This window comes from Mus pahari, chromosome 12 (assembly GCF_900095145.1).
Source record: "Mus pahari chromosome 12, PAHARI_EIJ_v1.1, whole genome shotgun sequence".
NCBI lineage: Eukaryota > Metazoa > Chordata > Mammalia > Rodentia > Muridae > Mus > Mus pahari.
In genome coordinates, this window is record NC_034601.1 from 46,687,574 (window position 1) to 46,708,974 (window position 21,401).

Sequence of the window (21,401 nt, forward strand, 5' to 3'; positions counted from 1 at the left end):
AAAAAAAAAAAAAAAAAAAAGAAAAAAAAAGAAAAAGAAAAATCTATCAGCCATGTGAGATTTCGGGTAAGTGGCTGCTAGCCACTTCTCAGATTGGGCCTGTGGCAGAAGGGGAAGAGAAGCGGAAGGTGCAAGAGTGCCCAGCCGTGTGTGTGTGTGTGTGTGTGTGTGTGTGTGTGTGTGTGTGTTTCATTCATGGATCCAAAGATAGCTCCTTGATGGATGCGCACATGATCACTGAGAGCACAAAGCAGTATAGCACAAACTCACGGCTACAATGTTGGCTCTAGAATTTTTGCATATGTCCTTCATTATTTTGAAGTATGATCCATTTATTTATAATATTTCCATGATTTTTTTCTGAGTATTAGTCTAAGTTTTCCAAATGTATTTTCCCTTCTATTGGAGTAATTTTGTACAGAAGAAGATGTATATGGTGTGTTACATAATTTGATTTGCATATGATGAAACAACCTTTCATCTTAAGATGAAGCCCACTTGGTCATGACAGATGATCAAAATGCATTCTTCAATTCAGTCTCTAAGTATTTTGTTGAGAATATTTGTATCTTTGCTTATTGGGAAAATTGGTCTGTTATTTGCTTTTTGTTGAATATTTCTCCACTTTTAGTATCAAGATAATATTGGTTTCATAAGATAAGTTTGGTGATGTTATTTTCTTCACTGTTTTGTAGAGCCATTAGGGTCCATTTGCTCTTTATCACATAAACTCTGGAATTTCTAGAGGTCAATTCTTTGTCCCCATTGAATTCTGAGGTCATAGCAGTCAAAGTTCCAGTTCTGTCCAAATACCTTGCTGGATTATTGGTATATTTAATAAAATATCTTAAATCATCTACAGCATTTAATATACGCATTATGGGTACCAGCAATGATTATGTTCCGTGACATTTAAACAGATTATCATGACAAGTAATAAGCCCACCAATGTCCTTTTATATATGAATGAATAATACTTGAAAGAATTAAAAAGAATATGTTTTGAGAAAGAACTTAAAGATGGATGGGTAGGGAAGGATAGAGGAACAAGAAGGATTTGGGAGGAAAAGATGAGATCAAAATATATTTAAATTTTAAAATTGTTTTGAATAATAAAAAAGAAAATATAATTATTAGTCAAAAAAGCATATATTTGGTAAATCAGATGTATAATAAATTATTTTTAATTTTTAAAATAAATTTAAAATGGTATTCTTTTCAGCTTCAAAGCTGATTCAGTCCACTTTTCTGATATTATTATTATTATTATTATTATTATTATTATTATTATAAGCACATCACAATGTGAAGTTTGAGAATTGAGCAGACTTTCTAAACTGTACACTAAAGCGTGTCCTTTTAGAGAAGTGTTGTAGGCAAGGGGATGAAGGTAGCAGTTAGAAGAAAGGGAATAATTCCATGTAAGATATAAGAAGGACTATGTCATATAACATTTTTAGAATAACCACTGCAACATTTGGGGAAGAGATTAATGTCATAAGGGATCATTTTGCTCGCTAATCTAGAAAATTATTTTGAGAGCAATAATTAACAGAACAATAATATAATATGTGAAGGAGTTATGCTGTGAGTAGAAGTTTGACCAGATGATAAAGGACACTTCAACTTGTGAGAAATAAATTTTAAAGTTAGGTCTAAACCCTACAAAAGTACAATCTAAGAGAGGAACCATGAAAGATTATAGAAGACTAAGAGACTCCAAAATTACCAATGACAGAAAATCTCATCCACAATATTTTTTAAAACTTTATAAATATAAGAGAACTTTCTTTACTACACTTACTTGTCTATGACTTTATTTATAAAATGTAATATTGTTATAAATGGAGAGAAAAGAGTCTACTAGTGTTTATAGCTTCTGTATTCCTTTACTTCAAATGGGTTGTTATATTATACACCAACTTAGGATAAATGCTCTTTGAAAACTTAGACACCAAAATAGTTTATGTTCTTAAACACAACCAGAATTTGGTAAATAAAAAAACAAAACAAAACAAACAAAACAGCAAAGCACAGCAAAACAAAACGTAGAAAATTTTTTGTTTTGACCTAATATTCATCTTTTTTAGAGAAAAAATTGAATCCAATAAATCCTCCAGAAAGTAGGTCTTTTTAAAAAATCCCTGTAGCTACTGCCTCTGGTGAGCATCTGCAAAGAGAAGATTTGAAGGACAGATGTAGAAAATGTTCTGAGGAACCCCAGGATTTAGTAAATAATACATTTTAAAAGAGAACACTTCTTCTTTAGTAAGTAACTCCAGTATCTGCTCTGGGGTGTCATGCTGGGGACCAGAAGGGGGTGATTTGGGCAGCAGGGCTTGAAAATGTTCTATTACTTTGATGCCCTGAAGCAATCTCTTCAATGGGACAGGTATTTTCAAAACAGCACTTGCAAAAAGAATCCATTGGCTTTGTGTAGGAGTATCAGCAGCTTGAAAACTTCTGACTTGGGTTTCATTATTGGAAAAAAATACAAATAAAACTTCTGTTGAGAGAATATAGCCTCAACAGGGGTCCTGATGTGGGTCTCTGTATAATAGAAATGAAGGTAGGCTGTGTTTTAGATTGCACTAATTTCCCAACATCTGTTTCCTATTTCGCTTCTTAGACCCAGTACTCTTTACCTCAATGCTAAAAGTATATATTAACTTTGTAAAATAAACATGAAAAGGAATATCCCCATGTGTGTTTTGTCTGTGAGTAAATATGGCTAATGCATTTGAAAAATAAAATGTCTTTATTCATGTTATTTAATTGTTAAGAGAGGGAATTTCAATTGTTCTATTTGGACAGAGATATCTTTGTGAATGCAGAGGCTCAGCATCCTCACCTATGCAATAATCACAACCCATTAGAGACCCATGGAGAAGACTGCTCTCAGTAGTGTTTCCCCATGGACCATCCAAGCATCTCAGCCCTGTGGGCAATCACAAGTGTGCTTCAGTGCATCTTGAGATGTGTATTTTTGGATTCCTTCTGGCACTTGCTAAATTCAAGTCTGGGTAGTACTTTGAAAGCTGTATTTTAGGATCTTTGCAGCTAATTGATGTAATGAGCTTTGATTATTTCTGCCTTAATTTTACAACAAATGTTTTGTTTTGTTCTCTAATTCTTAAGTGTGTTTCTTTGTCTTTGTTGTGAACTAGAAAATAAATGAAATATACATGCATGATTTTCTAGAGCCGCTAGAACAGAATACCAGAGTCTGGGTAAATTAAGCTACCCTGCTCCATATCATCGAAAGCCAGATAATTCAGTCCAGAATTGGACCTGGGTTCCTTCTCTAGCCTATGGATGCCAGTAAAGTGGGCAAGTTATATTTTTCTAGACACTGTACCTTCAGCATTTTGCACGGAGGGTTCAGTTGGGCCTACAGTTTCATGTCTCCATTGGTTGCCTTAGAACATATTTCTCATTGCAAGGTCTCTACACATTTTATTGATAGAATTAAGTCACAAGTTTCAGCTACACTGAGATTGAAGTGATTATTCCAGAGCACGACTCAAGGGACGCTTCTTTGTGTATCTCCTCCACAGTAGAAATCCCCACCATGATATTTCAGGTAAAATGAGGTAATATACATAGAGCATCTGGAGGTCTATGCATATAAATCTCTGTGTATGTATACTACACATTACCATATCCTACTGACATGAATGTGGCCATGGCAGCTGCAAGGTGGTGATTAACCTTTTAATTCTGTAATATTTCACAGATTTCATAAGAGACACCAAGGTCTATGTTGTGCTTATTTTGACAGATGTTCTATGGTTTTTCTCGAAAAAAATCACTAAGATTTCTCAAAAATGAGTATAAAAATACAAATAAAATGTGTACACATATCAAATAATTAACTGATGATAGAACTTGTGGGGTAGAGGAAGGACCTAAGTGATCATGTGTCAAGGGACAATGTTAGATCATTAACATAAATGGTCTAACACAGAAAATGGTAAATGGGTATAAGAATTTCAAGCAGCCTACACAATACTTGTCTTAATGATTTTTCTATTTCAGCAACAAAATATCATGACCAAGGGTCCTTATAAAAAAACAAAATGCTGGGCGGTGGTGGCACACGCCTTTAATCCCAGCACTTGGGAGGCAGAGGCAGGCAGATCTCTGAGTTCTAGGTCAGCCTGGTCTACAGAGTGAGTTCAAGGACAGCCAGGGCTATACAGAGAAACCCTGTCTTGAAAAACCAAACCAAACCAAACCAAACCAAAACAAACCAAACCAAACCAAAACAAACCAAACCAAAACAAACCAAACCAAAACAAACCAAAAAACCAAAGTGTTTCATTAGGCTTATGGTTTCAGATGACTAGAGTCTGTGATGGTAGATCAAAGAATCGGTGGCAGTGAAGGGCTCACACCATGATCCACAGTTAGGATTCAAAGTGAGGCACACTAGAAATAGCCCCCCCCTCCCAAACTTCAAGCTTGTCCTCAGTGACACATTTCTTCTAACAAGGCTGTACCTTCTAATCCTTCTCAAGCAGTTCCATGGTCAGAGACCAAATATACAAACATAGGAGACAATACAGGACATTCTCATTCAAACCACCACAGTGACAGAAAATAATTGCATCTCAAATGACATGTTTAAAAAATACAAAGTGCCAGTCTCAATGTAAAACATCAAAATGAAACAAAATTAGAACAACATGAAATCAGGGTAGACTTACCCAAAATAAAAATCTCACAGAAAAATATGCAAAATGATCATTAGACATTCACTTGAATGTGAAATGAAGAGATAATTAATGTAGATTTCTCCAGAGGGAATAGGTCAATCTTTTAAAATTTATTATTTAAGTAAAATAACAGATGACTGTGAGAACAGATGTAAAAGGCTTTTTAGGTTCTGTTACTAAGAAGAGGAACCATGTCTTTTGCTATTCTGAGGTGGTTCATGTATTGGAAAGTTTAAGCAAAACTTAGAATTAAGTTTTAATAGGGTGCACATTAAATATCGTTATGCATACAGTGCTGTGAACACAGGTAATTGGTTTAAGCTGTGTTAAGATTTTCAGACAGCAACTACTAACCCTTATTACAACTGGAAGATATTCTACGAACCATGTAGAGCCTCATCAGATTGTGTTCCAATGCCTGATAGGCAGTGTTCAGGACTTCAGAGGAAGCAGCTTAATTGATTCCTTTTTCATAGCTTAAATCAATTTCACTGAACTGAAACTATTAACTGTAAAAATGCAAGTATCAGTCTGATGACGATTAAGGTGTTTTCCTACCTTAGCACATTTTAGATGAAAAGAGTGAAATGTAATAAAATGTATCTTATGGATGGTTAGACATGGATGTTACCGTGGAGACAGCAGAGGGTCACCTTCTCACCCTAAACCATCTTCCCATCACTGAGCGGACCTCCTAATGTGAATAAATCTTGACAATTTAATTAACACAAACCAGAAAATATGCTATCCATAGACTCCCAATTGGGACCCAGAGCTAACTATATAACGCTCAGGACATGGTGCAAAATAAAAAGTAAAGCCCTGTTTCAAACAAAATATTACAAATCTCAAACGGCAGCAGTAGGAAATTCAAGCAAAGGCAGGGCTGCTCTATAAGCGTGGGACTTTGCAAGATGGACTGCTGTGAATCAGACCCAGCAGAATCACCTCCTTTAACCTTCTGATCCTCTAAACATCACAAGCAGGTTGTCCACCAGGTTAGGATAAATCTGAGTCCCTGATTCACATGCAGCTTCAGTGAACTTTAGAAGGAGAGAAGAAAGGCGGACTTCAGGGAGTTTGCACAGTAGGGATTTATCCTTTCCAAATGGTATCATGTGCATGGTGGCATTCATGTTAGCTATGGCTGTCTACACCATAGCCCAACACCAGATACACACTGTTGTGTGCTTTCTACTATGTTTAACCATTTAACTGTTCTCTTACTCAAGACACACGGACCTTAAACCACTAATAGGCAAAATTTCCGCCCCCCCCCCCCAGACTGTTTCTAAACTGTATCTTAAGCATGGTCAAAAGTTTATTTTTAAGAAAAATACTTTTTTTTCTATTTATTGGAAGAGGCTGATGGCCTGTCATATATTTATCAAAACAGAATGTGTGGTCATTCAAACAACCACTCTGGAGCTAGGTTTAATAAATACTCCGCTACTGCCTTATTGTTAAATCTTAGTAGATTATCTTCCTTTGACTCTTTAGTTTTAGCTTGAGGTGTCATAATACATATATTTAATATGCTATGTTTGTGTAGTATATGTGAGAGTACTAACAAAGAAACACACATAGCACACTGTAAAAATTCAAAAGATGATACATTTATACCATAGTTATTTCCATTTTGATCATACATTCTTGGAATATTAATACTAGTTTTATCTTGACATAAAGATCATAAAGCTCCCAAGCACAGAACTGCAGAGAACGTTACAGGTTTTACTGACTTGCTAGCTCTTAAGTGTACCGAAGTTACAGATCCTTTAGAATGTTTCTAGAAGTCAGTAGTCTCTCCTCTCAAGAGTTATACATTTCTTTATGATTCTATTGTAGAGAATTTTTTTTTATACTTGAAGCTCATTATTGGTGTCTATGCACACCAGATCAAATAAGTGTACCAACCTTGACTTTGTAGCTTCATTCATGTGGCAAGATTTGCCTTTGACTTTGCTGCTCCCACTATCACAGTGGCCTGACTCTCTGTTTCCCCAGTGTGCATCCATTTTTGCATTACCAGGGAAATGCTGAACAGTAGAAATTAATAGCATCGGATGCTGATGGCAAGTCTTATTTCAAAGAAATTTGCAACATTTTTAAGTTCTCTTTGCAGCATTTCTTAGCACTATGAAGTTGTGTAAGTGACTACAGTTGCCTTCCTTTGTAAGAAATACATTTAAGATGCATTGCAGGTGCTTGAAATTATGGATAGTACCAAATCATTCCTACGTAAGTGTATATATTATGTATGCTAGATATCTAAACGAAATTTAGGTATTAGGCACATGTTTACATGACTTTGCCAGATGGCATAATTAGTATTCATATCAGATAGAAAGGGCAGTTACAGTCTAAAGAAACACAATGTAGACCAGCCTAGTGAACAACTGAGTTCATTGGCACAAAATATAGGATTATTGGTGTCTCAGGTAACTGTATGACATAAAAGGCCACTCCAGTTTGAGTGACAATGTCTGAAACTTGTTTTCACTAGAGTTTCTTGTGCAACTGTTAGGCAGTTTCACTAAAGAGTCTTTCATGGTGGGATTGTTTACTGCCTACATAGCCTGAGTCATGGTTTCTCAGGCTTCCTAACTCTTGCAAGTTTCTTGTGAATGCTGAGTCTCTTGAGACCCTAAGAGGAAATGTTTCGATTATGAGGAAACAGATACAAAAATAGCACCGTGAGTGATTAATAACAACAACTAAAATTAAAATGTGACAATTATAACAAAATTCTACAATGAAATCATAAATTTAGCATGTTCTCAATATGTTTATATCTTTTAAATCAGAGGAAATCCTGTGGCGTATGATGAAAGTAAATGAACTGAGTGTATTGATATTAATCTGCCAAAACACTATTAAGCAAGATGAGGGTTACGTCAACACCGGGACTGCTAGACCAATACCATAACAATGACCTAATAACGGAGACAGCTGGTAGGTGATGCATGAACAGGTAGCAAAACTGGAAAGTGGGATAATTCATGTCTTGGTCCAGATGGAGAGGGATGGTACATCACTCTCTCTGCACTGTACACAATCTGAAACCCACGGTTTGTTTATTCACAGCACAGTCTTTTTAGTATTTTCAGAGTATAGCTGGGCGGTCTGCATAACAAATGCATGTGGCGGCTCAGCATTTACCCCAGGTTCATTCACACTCCTCGATTCACCTGTCTACTCTTCCTGTATTAGAAATTTATGGCACAACAGACTGGTGGGAACAGACGCATCAGTGCATTTGTAAAAATAGAGTCCTCCTCACTAAACAAAGGAGACACAGGGCAACAGTATTTCAGCACACCAGATATGGTAAGCCTGTTTTTCATGTTGCTGTCTGCTTGTATTACTTCTCATAACCCTACATGTTTCTTTCTTATTCTTCATTATGTCTCTGCGAGGCTTTATTTCTATGGATTTTAAGAGAAGGTTAAATGTAATTTCTACAGAAAAGCCACAAACAGGGCTTTCCAATTTCTCTCCTTTTTTTTTTTTTTGAACACTTTGTCCAATCATCCTTGTGTTTCTCCGAGTTCTAGACCAAGCTGAAACCGAGAGCAAGATATCTCGATTGTTTCCATGTTTTTAATGCTGGTGCTTTTGAAGGCACCTTCCAGAGGTAATGCAAACCTCATCTATCAGGCAGATGCAGGATGATGTCATGTCATCACTGTAAATGTAGAAGTGAGAAAAGTATCAGTCAGGTTTAAGTTCACAATCCCTGTTCCTGAACACTTACAGAGATGCTGGGTGAATCCTACAGTGCTGGGATCCTGGTGGCTGTTGATGTGCCATCTGCTCTTCTCGACATTGGATATGATCAGGTGTGGCCTGAAAGACCTTTGTGAAGCCAAGCCTTACTTCTGTCGTGATTCATTAACTTTCACAGTCTTATCACAGTATGCCTCCCACTGACACTGACTTTGTTTAATACAGAAGTAATTGACAGGTGGTATGAAACACACACTAAAAACTTTTAATGTTCAGTGCACATTTCTACAGGATCCTGAAATGTTGATAGAGTTGCCTTATTTAACACAGTCTGGCTTAGCATGCTCAACGAATTTGCCTGTATATTATTCTCTCTCTCTCTCTCTCTCTCTCTCTCTCTCTCTCTCTCTCTCTCTCTCTCTCTCTCTCTCTCTCTCTCATATCTGTGTTCCTATGATGTTTTTATTTTACATTTATCTCCTGGAAATAAGTAAAAGAAACAATTTTCATACTAAAAGTCTCAAGGCACAAATGTAAAATGTATAAAATGTAAAACGTGTACTGACCTCAAGAGGAAACATGGTTGACCAGTAGTGTCCAAAAACTTAATTGATGAATATTTGCAGTTTCTGAGCAATATTGATACTATTGGATTATAAATAAATTAAAGAGATTTAAAAAGTACTCTAAGAGCTTTCTATAGTACACACAGTCCTTTTGCAAACATGATTTTTTATTAAATTTTCCTTATAAGCTTGACTAGGTGTGGAACACCTTCTTCTTCATCATGTAAAGAACAATCATCAGTACTCCATACAGCACGCAGATATGAACATGTTGTGATTTAAGGTCAAGAACTTTGAGAAGACTGTGTAAGCATGGAAACTGTATTATAACTAAATAAATGGCCTATTTGAATCATATCAGATGTGATCTGTGAAGGTTGCATTTTTTACTAGTTTCTACTGCTTAAAATATGTGAACTCTACCACTATTACTGTATGTAAATCTACATTTCTAAAAAATCTCTGATATTTGCTGAGTGACTTTTCTATTTTATGTAAGTCAATATGGAAGAAGGAGTTATAATGATATTCCTGTTCAAATAGGGAGATGGCATATATGAAATTCATTCTGGCAGAACTTTTTTTTTCATGGCTGTGCCATGAAGCTGCTTCTAAGAATTTAGTCTAGTAGAAGAATAATCTAGATCTTATTTAAACTATGCAAATATAGTTTATCTATCTTATTATTTTGTTGAACAATAAAGATAGAATGGCATGTTCACAGATTCAGTATTTTTGAATCAGAAGTGTTACTATGATCTACCCTACAATGCTCCTTGTAAAATCATTTTTAAGAGTATAAATAGAAAATAGTGATAGCAAAGGAATTTTTTTCACTTTTCCTTTATTTTTAATGAGTCTCAATTACATAAAAATATGGATTTGTTTATTTAAGAATATTTAGAATGAATGACTGCTGTTGAGGCAAGTAATGGTTTTGAATTAAGATATAATGGAGGAATATAGAAATTTAATGAAAATGTAATAATATCTATGTTGTTTTTTTAGTTAATGGAAGCATTTTAGAATGTAATATCATAGAAGTGTATTAGTTACGTTGTCACTGTTCTGATAAAACACCATAATCCAAAACAAACTTGTGGAGAAGAGAGTTTATTTCGATTTATAATCCTACATTACAGTCCATCATTGAGAGAAGTCAGGACAGGAACTCAAGGCAGACCCTGGAGGTAGGAACTGATGCAGAAACCACGCAGGCGTGTTGCTGCTTACTGAGTTGCTTTTCATGACTTGCTCAGCTGGCTTTCTTACAGAAGTCAGGATCCCAAGCCTAGAAATGTTATTCCCACTATGAACTGGGCCTTCCTATAACTGTCACAAATGAGGATAATACACTCCAGGCAGGCGAACAGGCCAATCTGGTGGGGACATTTTCTCACTTATCATTACTTCGTACCAAATGACTCTAGCTTGTGTCAAGTGGACATAAAACTACACAGCAGAAGCACGGAACCCAAACTCATAAAATGCGTACAATTAAACTTAATGACTCCTTTCAGATTCGCATGGGCACATAGTATGTCTTTTACTTTTATCAGGTTGCTTATCTAACACAGCTAATTACCATACATTCTTTGTGGGATTTTGCTATTACGAGTCAAAAGCATTTGAATGTCCAGAACTCATGACATCTTTCACAGATTACTTTAGAATCTTTACTTCACTTAGCTTTAATCCCCAACACCACAGAAAAAGAAACTTTACTTCAAAATTATATATTGAAAGCTTTATTTTTTCTTCATTTCAAAGCATATAAAGGACTGCTGGCTTTGAGTATTGGTGAAATAGGCATTAGACATGGGCAAAATGACTTACTAAGTAATTTTAATAAACTGGTGCTAAAAGGACTCAACTGTTTTTCTGAGTAATTGAAGGCTTAAGAAACTGAGAGTAAAAATGCTGCATAAATTCCTTTCGTTTGCCAGGGTTTGTCAATACAAAGAGGCCCCTTCCATTTTTTTGTCAAGAATCATTTTAGTTCTTACAGGACCCTAAGATTAAAGGCATATACTTTTTTGAGGGGGGGTATTTGAAAGAACTATTCTAGGAAATAAAAACATGTAAATGGTTCATTATAGATCATGACAATTTGAATAAGATGTTTTCCATTGCACACTGGTAGAATATGGTATATCTCATAGGGGTGTCTTTATTTAAGAGTCTGTCACACTTGAAATTTGGATGATGGAGGTTCAATTTTTAAATATATACAATTAAAAGTCACTCATTTTTATTAAACGTATTTTCAAGTTTTCTGAAATGTATGTGCTTATATGCTGGGATTTAGGCACTTCAGAAACTGAAATTGTGATTCAGTTAGTTTTGGATATACACAGCTAAAACATGATTCATTTTTCTTGCAATATAATTGTCCATGATTGTGTGAGCTGACTGTTGACATTTTCTCTTGGTGTGATTTGGATCATTCATATCATATTTAACTGTAAAGCTCTGAAGGCTAAAGTTGGCCAGTGTTCCCTTTTACCACATTTTATTGTACAAAGCCAGTACTAATGCCAGTTTACCTTCAAAGAGAGGGGAACAAAATCAGTCCTACCACCTGATTAAAGAAATGGCAGAGCCACTTTGTAAAGCAGGTGGTCCAGCTAATGGTCCTAGGGCCACACACAAAGCAGAGCTCTGAGTCTGACCGACACAACACTGCAAATTTACTTACAACACTCACATGCTATTTTTAAGTTCTTTGATCATCTTCTCATCATCATAGTCCTGTTCCTCCCTCCCTTTTCTGTCCCCTCCACTCCTTATCCCTCCTCTTCCTCTTTACCTCCTCCTACTTCTTCTACTATCGATTCTGTGGTTGCTCTGCATGAACCCTGTGGATAACAATGTTATGTTATCATGCCATGCAAGATGAACATATGCGATCTCTGACTACCTATACACGTTATAGCTTCAATGTTAAGGGGATATGAGGCTCCTAATATTTTTTTGTTATTGGCACTACCAGACTTTGCATGAATCCATGATAACTCGATTGAAATATGCCAATATTAATACTGTTTTAAACTACCAACAAAAATGATGAGCAGTTAATGTTACTTAGAGGGCGAGCGATTATTTTCATGTCTTGGTGAAGTGGTCTCACACTCCATCTGTACCGTGTGCATGGCCCTCCGTACCGGACTTTCACCTTGTACTACATTGGCAATTCACCTTAATTTCTATTTTGCTTTTAATTAGCATTTATGCAAGCCATGAATGTAGACCTTTATTTTAAAAGCAGAACTGCCTACCTTCAAAGATAAACTACAGATGAAGGAAAACTGCTCAATGAACAGTAGATATGTGATGACTACTTTTTTTTTGTATGAAACATTAAAAAATCATCTGTTGTTGCCCTGTGAAGTGTTTAGTCACATTGCTTATGAAAGTGCTCATGTGAGCATACACTTGTGCATATATACTCCAACACACAGAAACACACACACACACACACACACACACACACACACTCACACACAGACATTCCACTAGCACCAGCACAGTAGGAGCTACTGCTAGGTTTTGACTCTGAAATATCTGCCAAATACTTACATGTTAAATACTTGGTCTCTAGCATGTGGTCATTTTGAAATCAATGGAATATTTATGTGATTAGGCTTGGGTAGTAGTAGTTGTTCACTACGGGTAGGCTTTGCAGTTTTACCTACATCTAGTTCTTGTGTCTGCTTTTTGCTTTTTGGTCTATGTTATTGGAATCATTAAACACTGCAGACAGAGCCCTCTCCACCTTGCTTACCTTCATATAATCGACTAAAACCATCTGAAAAATGAGAGGAAATACATTCTTTTTCTATTAAGTTGTTTCTGAGTGATATTTTGACACAACAATAGAAAAAAAGAAAGAAAGAATAAAGTAAATTGGAACTGAAAAGTAAGGTCATTTCTATGATAAATCTGACCATGGTGTTCTTCCATCTTGGCAAGTGATTTCTTAAAAGTATGGGGGAAATGTTTGAGAAGTGGGTAAGAAAAATCCAGAATGCTATAGAGAGAGATGTATGAATTATTACAGCAAGGGTGCAGAACATGAGATAGGACTGTGGAGAGTAAAGACTGTCATAAGGTGTCATATTGTAACACTTTACTGTGGCTTGGACTATAAGTCATTTATGTAGGTCCTGTTAAAAATTTGTACTCTGCCTGTGTGCTAAAACGTTGACTGAGACTGACTTTTAACCGCAATGGACTCGTTGGCTGGAGAAGTCTGGAAGACAGAATCACATTTGGAATTGTTGTTCATTGTCTTTACTCATGTTTACAGTGAAAGCAGGTATATGGGAGCCCAGAAGAATGATATTTGAAAATGTGAAGTCTGTCAAGGGTAGAACAGTAGACACACTATCATAGAAAAGCTGCAGTGTAATTGCAAAAACTATTTGTAGCATTGAAGAAGACCACATTTTTTGTGTGTGTTTGAGCAATATAAAAGGTGCTCTGAGGCTAAAACACTACCTAGGAGGACTTGAAGATATAAAAATGCAAACTCATTTGAAAGATATTAATTTGTAACGAGACCATCTGAAAAGAGAGTACTCACAGTTTAAGTATGCACAGCTTAAACAATGGCTCCTGAGAAAGTATTTCCTCAGTGAAACTATGCAAAGACTTGCAAGCTGCCCAGGGACTTTCTCTACTCTTCGAACTGATTATTGGCCATAAGATCATTCATCTAATGCTGATCTTGCAGGTATGGAGAATTAAAACAGGGTTGTGGAGGCATGTAGTAAGTTCTCAGAGAAAAGCTACAGAGCCCAAGCAATGCATAGCTGGATTGGATTCCCTCAACAAAGCCATGGAGTGGGTTGCATGGGAAGATTTGAGGATTGCCTTAGACTTCTATGGCTGTGAAGAGATGCCAAGACCAAAGGCAACTCTTATAAAGGACACCATTTAAGTGGGGCTGGCTAACAGGTTCTGATGTTCAGTCTATTATTAACAAGGTGGCAGTGTCCACGCAGGCATGGCACAGGAGGAGCTGAGAGTTCTACATCTTCCTCTGAAGGCTGCTAGGACAAGGGTCTTAGAACCCACGCTCACAGTGACACACTTCCTCCAACAAGGTCACACCTTATCCAGAAAACTAGCTGGACAAACTCCAAATTCTACACCTCCATGTTTGATGTCAAAGAGCTCTTTCACATCTCCAAAACCTTTCATCCTCGTAGACTGCAGCTGGTAGGTCTGGCATTCAGCAGCAACAAACTTCATTCTCTAGGGCTGGTTCCCACTCCCTCTTAACAGCTTTCTTCGGCAGGTATTCCATGACTCTGATGCATTTATCATCTTGGGGAATCCAAGGCAACTTCAACTTACAGCTTCTTATTCTCATATCAGGGAGCCATACATGATCTCCTGGGCTCCTCCGAAGGACTCAGGTCACTTCTCCAGCTTTGCACTCTGTAGGACTCTAGGCTCAGATTGAGTCTACTCCATTGCTGCTGCTATTCTTGGTGAGCACCTCATGGTTTGGACATCTCTAATTCATTGATTTCTTCCAGGGCAACTGAGATTTACCAAGAGCTTCTCATAGGCTCTCTTCATGGTGTCAAGACTAAAATCCTTTGCATGACCTCTTCAATTCTGGGCCATCAACTACAACTGAGGCTGCACCTTTACCAGCGACCTTCCATGGTCTCTCACAGTGCCAGGCCTTAGCTGCTCTCCATATCCTCTTCCTGCCTTCAAAACCAGTACCACACGGGTGACTCTTACACCTTACCAAGTGCAGCTACAGCAAGAAGTACAACTCTGGGTATCTCTGGAACAAAGCTTTGTGCTCTCAGAAAACCCTGTCCTTATTTCACCTCAGTGATGCTGGTCTTTCTTCTTTTTTCCTTTTCTTTTCTTTTCTTTTCTTTTCTTTTCTTTTCTTTTGTTTTCTTTTCTTTTCTTTTCTTCTCTTTTCTTTTCTTTTCTTTTCTTTTCTTTCTTTTTTTTGCAAGATATTTATATATCTTTTTTCCCAATTTTTATCAGGTATTTACTTCATTTACATTTTAAATGCTATCCCCAAAGTCCCCTATAACCTCCCCCCTCCCTGCTCCCCTACCCACCCACTCCTACTTCTTGGCCCTGGTGTTCCCCTGTACTGGGGCATATAAAGTTTGCAAGACCAAGGGGCTTCTCTTCCCAATGATGGCTGGCTAGACCATCTTCTGCTACATATGCAGCTAGAGACACGAGCTCTGGGGGGGGGCTGGTTAGTTCATATTGTTGTTCCACCTATAGGGTTGCAGACCCCTTCAGCTCCTTGGGTACTTTCTCTAGCTTCTCTATTGGGGGCCCTGTGTTCCATCCAATAGCTGACTATGAGCATCCACTTCTGTGTTTGCCAGGCACTGGCATAGCCTCACAAGAGACAGCTATATCAGGGNCCTTTCAGCAAAATCTTGCTGGTGTATGCAATAGTGTCTGGGTTTGGTGGCTGATTATGGGATGGACTCCTGGGAGGGGCAGTTTTTGGATGGTTCATCCTTTTGTCTCAGCTCCAAACTTTGTTTCGGTAACCCTTTCCATGGGAGTTTTGTTCCCAATTCTAAGAAGGGGCGAAGTGTCCACATTTTGGTCTTCCTTCTTGAGTTTCATGTGTTTTACAAATTGTATCTTGGGTATTCTAGGTTTCAGGGCTAATATCCACTTATCAGTGAGTGCATATTATGTGAGTTCTTTTGTGATTGGGTTACCTCGCTCAGGATGATACCCTCCAGATCCATCTATTTGTGCTGGTCTTTTCTTAATCACTGCTAATTTCTTAGTTCCAGCTACCCAGCATCAGTTGTCCCAGTAGCCTGCTCCTCTTGATTATAAAGCCAGATCCATGTAGCTGAAGTTGCCTAGTTCTGCTGGTGTCTGGCACTTGAATGTGGTCCCCTTCTTCTATTGCATTATCACCAGCTTTCTGTTTTCCAACTCCTTCACTGCCAAAGCCTGACTGTCCGGAAACTTGCTCTGTAGATTGACTCTTGAATTCAGAGATCTGTATGCCTGTTTCCTTAGTACTGAGATTAAAAGTGTGTTTTACCATGCCTGGCTTTAAACTTTCCTCTACTTAGAACTTGCTCTGTACATGGCTCACCTTGAACTCAGAGCTCTATGGCCTCTGATCTCCTCAAATTAAAGAAGTATACCATCTTGCCTGGGCCTGAGATTTTCATGGTCACTATGACTCAAGATCCAGATCAAAAAGTCTTCATCTTTCACTACTGGATTTTAGTTCATACCAAATTAAAAGTCCAAGAGAAACAATAGCTAAGCAACAATAACACCTAACATGATATAACTATTCCTTCTTCAATGGCAAATGCACAAACAATAATCGGGGTGAGATCTTGCAACAAAGTCACCACTCCCTTAATCTGTTTATCTCCTTGAACACAGGATTCAGCTTCATTTCACTCCCTGGCGCCTCTTTATTACTTGAACCATATATTTTATATTTTTTCCTTTCTAAGCATGCTATACTTGTTCAAAGTGCTCTTCATGAGACATAACCAGAAAACAGTCTCTGTTGGAATTGTTTTGAGAGTTTCTTTGTCAATGGAATTAATATAAATCTTTTTACCTTAGGCTCAGGTAGATTCTTCAGACAAGGGCAAAAAGCAGGTACATTTTCACCAAAATATCACAAAAACTGTCTCTCAGCCTCATACTAATATTCTTCTCCTCTGAAAGCCAGTCTTTCACTGTTCAAGTCACTCTCATCAACAAAGTCTTCCATATTCCTACTAGGATGGCCCATTAAGCCCCACTTAAAGCATTCCACTGCAATCCAAATCGAAAGACTCCAAATTCACATTCCTCCAAACAAAAACATGGTCGGGCCTATCACGCAATATCCCAGTCCCCGGTCCCAACTTCTTAGTTAGGGTTTTATTGCTGTGAAGAGAAACCATGACAAAGACAACTCTTATACGGACATTTAATTGGGCCTGGATGATAGGATCTAAGGTTTAGTCCATTAAGGTGGGAGGATGACAGCATCCAGGCATGGTGGAAGAGAAGATGAGAGTTATGTATCTTCATCTGAAGGCCTCTAAGAGAAGACTGGCATTCAGGCAGCTAGGATGAGGGACTTGAAACCCATGCCCACAGTGACACACTTCCTCAAACAGGGTTACACCTCTTAATAGTGCCTGGGCCATCCATATTTAAACCACCACAAAGGGAACACCTAATTTACACTAGGTACTCCAGGAAGTGGGATATATTGGTGTCTGCTGAGGAAAGTTGAAAGTATGAGTGGCTCAAGAGAAAGGTTATGTATGCTGTAAGTAGTATGTTTGTCGGATGGGGATGTCTGGACTGGTTGGATCTAAGATAATACCACACATTTTAGGTGCTGAATATGGAGTTCTAATATTCAGGGTTTACCATCTGGATTTTGTTTTGGTTTAAAATAATATTTTCTAGTTCTCTACATGTTCTTCCTTTTTAATTGATTTTTTTTTTTTTTTTTTGAGACAGGGTTTCTCTGTACAGCCCCGGCTCTCCTGGAACTCACTTTGTAGACTAGGCTGGCCTCGAACCCAGAAATCCGCCTGCCTCTGCCTCCCAAGTGTTGAAAACATTTTTTAAGACCAAATCACTGTTGAAAATACTTAACGTCCATGATGAGTTTACAGGCACTTACAAAAAAGAGAATAGTCAGGTCAAGTATCTTTTGCTAGTTCTCAACAATGACTATAAGTGGTGTAGGAGCTTTTGAAGTTGGACCCAGTAATTTTTCTTTTTTCTGTATGAGATAGTTAAAAGCTTTAGGGTCAAATGCTGAAAATTATTATATTGTTTTGTAACACTTCCTGGGAATATCAATTCCATTGAAAAACTACTCTACTTAAAAGAACACCACTAAATGAAGAATGACACGCTACAGAATGAGGAAGTGCTTTTTACCAACTATATATCTGATAGTGGACTAATATATAAAATATATAAAGAACTAAGCAAACTAAAAAAAATCAAGAAAACAAATCAAAAGAAAGTGGGATATAGATCTAAACAGGACATTCTCAAGAGCAGAAACCTAAGTGACTAGGAATTACTTCAAAGAAACATTCAGCATCCCCAGTCATCAGGGAAATGCAAATGAAAATCAGTCAGTATGTCCAAGATCAATGAAACCAACGTTGGTTCATGCTGACAAGGATGCTAAGCAAGAAGAACATTCGTCCATTGCTGTTGGGGATGCAAACTTGTATAACTGCTATGGTAATCAGTATGACAGGCAGCTTCTTATGAAGCTGGAAATAGATCTCGCTCAAGGTCTAGCTATAAGACTCTTAGACATATACCCAATAGTTATTTCATCCTATTATAAAAAACACTTCATAACCATGTTCACTGCCACCCTATTCATAATCACCAGAAATTGAAAACAGACTAGATGATCATCAACTGATGACTAGAACGAGAAAAAAAAGGCACATTTACATAATGGAATATTACTCAGCTATTTAAAATAAAACCAAAAGCAACAAATTCATAGATAAATGGGTAGAAGTAGAAAATTAATCCTGAGTGAGGTAATCATAGCCCCAAAAGACAGATATGGTTGTTACTTAGGGTTTGTTTTACCATAGTAACAAGGATAGTAACTGATCCAGGATGTAAGAGACAAGTTATTACTGTGAATACAACAGGTAGAACTATCAGGCAAGAGAGTGTTGAAGCCTAGAATTTATCCTGGGATGGTTCTGTCCTTCAGATCCATTTCATGTTAATCTTTCCTGCAATGGATCTCTTGGTATTCTGGCAAATTTTATGTCAACTTGACCCAGGTTAGAATTGCTTGGGAGGAGGAAACCACAATTGAGACAATGCCTCCATAAGAGCGGGCTGCAGGCAAGGCTGTAGAGCATTTTATTAGTGATTGATGAGAGAGGGACCAGTCCATTGTGCATGGTGCCACCCCTGCTCTAGTGGTCTTTGGTTCTATAAAAAAAAAAAAAAAAAAAAAAAAAAAAAGCAGGCTGAGCAATCCACAGGGCCAAGCTAAAAAGAAGCATGCCTCCATGCTCTTTGCCCCCAGGTTCCTGCTCTGTAACAACTCTCTTCAGTGATGGAGTATGGATGTAGAATTTTAAGCCAAATACACCCTTTATTTTCATCTCCAACTTGGTTTTGGACATGGCATTTCATCCTAACACTAGTAACTAAGCTAAGGGAGTAAGTTCCAATTTCCAATATTGAAAGTTCATGACCAAATGGAAAGGACTGTTTTTGCAAAAGCATATACATTACAGAAACAATAATTCTGAGTTACACATGTCATTCACTGTATCTTATTTGATTAAGCTCTTTAGTGACTTGTTTTTCTTAACTGTTAAGAGAATAAAATGTTCTATGCTGTATATATTTTTATGCTGGCTTAGAATAGCCTTGACTGTCAGTGAGAACCATGCAAGGAATTGAGAGAATGACAGACAAGCAAGGCCCATAACATGAGGTATGTGCTTACCTGATAGGACGGCGATACGGTAAAATGAAAAAAAAATTGTAAGCCAAAATATAAGCTTCTAAATTACTTTCATCAGGCATACATCCCTAGCAAATAATTTTTCATGAAAAAAAATAAATTCATTTGCTGTAATTTCACACTAAACCACCTGGGTGGAATCCAGAATGCCATGAGTGGAAGCTGAGGTTTGTGTCTGACACTTTAAATCAAGCAGGGTCGTTCAAGCTGTAATAGTGTTAAAAGATGCAGTTCAGGACTTAAGTGATCATGAAGGAAGTGGATGCTTTGGGACTGGATAATCAGAACCCTTGAATGTGTGGGCGGGAGCCTCAGTCATGTGTACTGTAGAAATATGACAGCAAATCCCAGGACAGGGCTTATAATCCCTCTGCCCTGGTGTTAAGCAGCCATTCTGATGTGGATGGATGAAAGCTCACAGGTGTATGCTGAGCCTCAGAATAAATTTTGCAGGTGCTGGTGATTGCAGTACAGGTCTCAGTCCCTTTAGAGTCCTCACCGTCTGAACAAACGGAATGATTTTGAATGCTTCTGCTTGCTACTGAGAAATTTATGAAACGATGGCATGATTTCACCATCCTTTGGATAGCTTTGTAAGAGACCCGGGCCAAGAAAATTGTTCTCCAAAAACCTGCTAAAATTTTATAATGGAAACAAATTTATTCCTTGATAAAAAAGTAACATTAATCTTATTTCAGATTTATTGCTGAGGAGAGTTTCTGTTCTTATAGCTGTTCTGTAACACCGGGGTTCTTTGTGTAGGTGCATTATGATAATACCCTCAGAATCCTTTAAATAGGCTAGCTTACAATATGACACTTTTTAATGTATTATTTTATATCACAATGTAAATTAGACAATGCATTTGTGTATTCTTATATAAAACAGGAACTTTTTTAAAAAGAGAATTAAATTTTATATAAAATGGGCTGTCACTGAACATGCAAGAATGCTTGCTTCTGACTTTATAATTCTATCAGTACCAATATAATACACTACATTTTTGAATTAATTAATGTAATACCTTGGGTGTGAGTTGCTGTGAAATTTTAATCAATTACATTATTATTTTTTTTAATTTAATTTTATTGTTCTACTTATTCACTTTTCATCCCAATCACTGATCCCCTCCAAGTCACTCCCTTCCACATCCCTTCCCCTGTGTGCCCTCCCCTTCTCCTCTGAGCTGGTGAGATCACTGCCTGTTCATGCCCCCCCCCCCCNCCCCCCCCCCCCCCCGCACTTGAAGTCTCTGTGCTTCCTCTCCCACTGAAGCCAGACAAGGCAGCCCAGTTAGAAGAAACATATCTCACCTACGGGCAGAAGCTTTTGGGACAGCCCCTGGTCCAGTTGTTTGGAACCCACATGAAGACTAAGCTACATATCTGCTGCATATGTGCAGGAAGGCCTAGGCCCAGCCCATATGTGTTCTCTGGTTGATGGTTCAGATTCTGAGAGCTCCAAGGACCCTGGTGTGTGTTATGCTTGCAGACAGGAGCATGTTGTCCTCTTAGAGGCTCCATCCAGCAGCTGATTCAGGCAGATACAGACACCTACAACCAAACAATAGATGGAGCTTGGGGACTCTTATGGAGGAACAGGAGGAAGGATTGTGGGGCCCTGGAGGGGATAGGAATACCAAAACGAAGACCAACAGAGTGAATTAACACTATTGTTTTCGTGCACACCCAAACGCAGATAAACTCAGACCTTGATTTGTAATAATGCCATATATCTAGTCATCTTTACGATCTCAGGCTGTACGGTGAAGTTATTTCCAAGAAAACAATTTTCAGTGTCTTTGAAATTCCAGGGATCCCTTCAGGCATGCCAAGTGTTTAACTCTGAGTGAGATAGGGATGCGGA